Here is a 455-nt window from a genome sequence, read left to right on the forward strand (position 1 = left end):
TAGTTAAGTCATTCTTGTACACATGTAGATCCTTCGTTAAATGCATACAAGTGGTCACTAATCTTCGCGAAAAAATTCAACTAGGCATGGTATTTATTTTTATCGTGGCAAATTAAATTTCACGGAACCGATGCAAAGTATGTTTGTTTTTTTTCGCCTACTTTTTTTTTTTTTTGTTTTTCCTCTCTCAGAAGCGCGTACGTATTTTATTTAATTTTTCTTCCTTTTTTTTTTTTTTTTTGTCTCGTCTTTTTAACACGTAGCCCTTCTTTAATTATTTCCATCAAGGTTTTTTGATAAATTAATTCATTAGCATTTTTTATTTATCGCTGCCCGAATCGAAATAGCAACGCGCAACGGAAACGACAAAACTTAACGTAGTAGCATCTCTCGAAGCTGCACGATTTATCCATTTTTTTCCTTTCCTTTCTTTTCTTTTCTTTTTTTTTTTTTTT

This window comes from Apis dorsata, unplaced genomic scaffold, assembly GCF_000469605.1.
Source record: "Apis dorsata unplaced genomic scaffold, Apis dorsata 1.3 scaffold_102, whole genome shotgun sequence".
Taxonomy (NCBI): domain Eukaryota; kingdom Metazoa; phylum Arthropoda; class Insecta; order Hymenoptera; family Apidae; genus Apis; species Apis dorsata.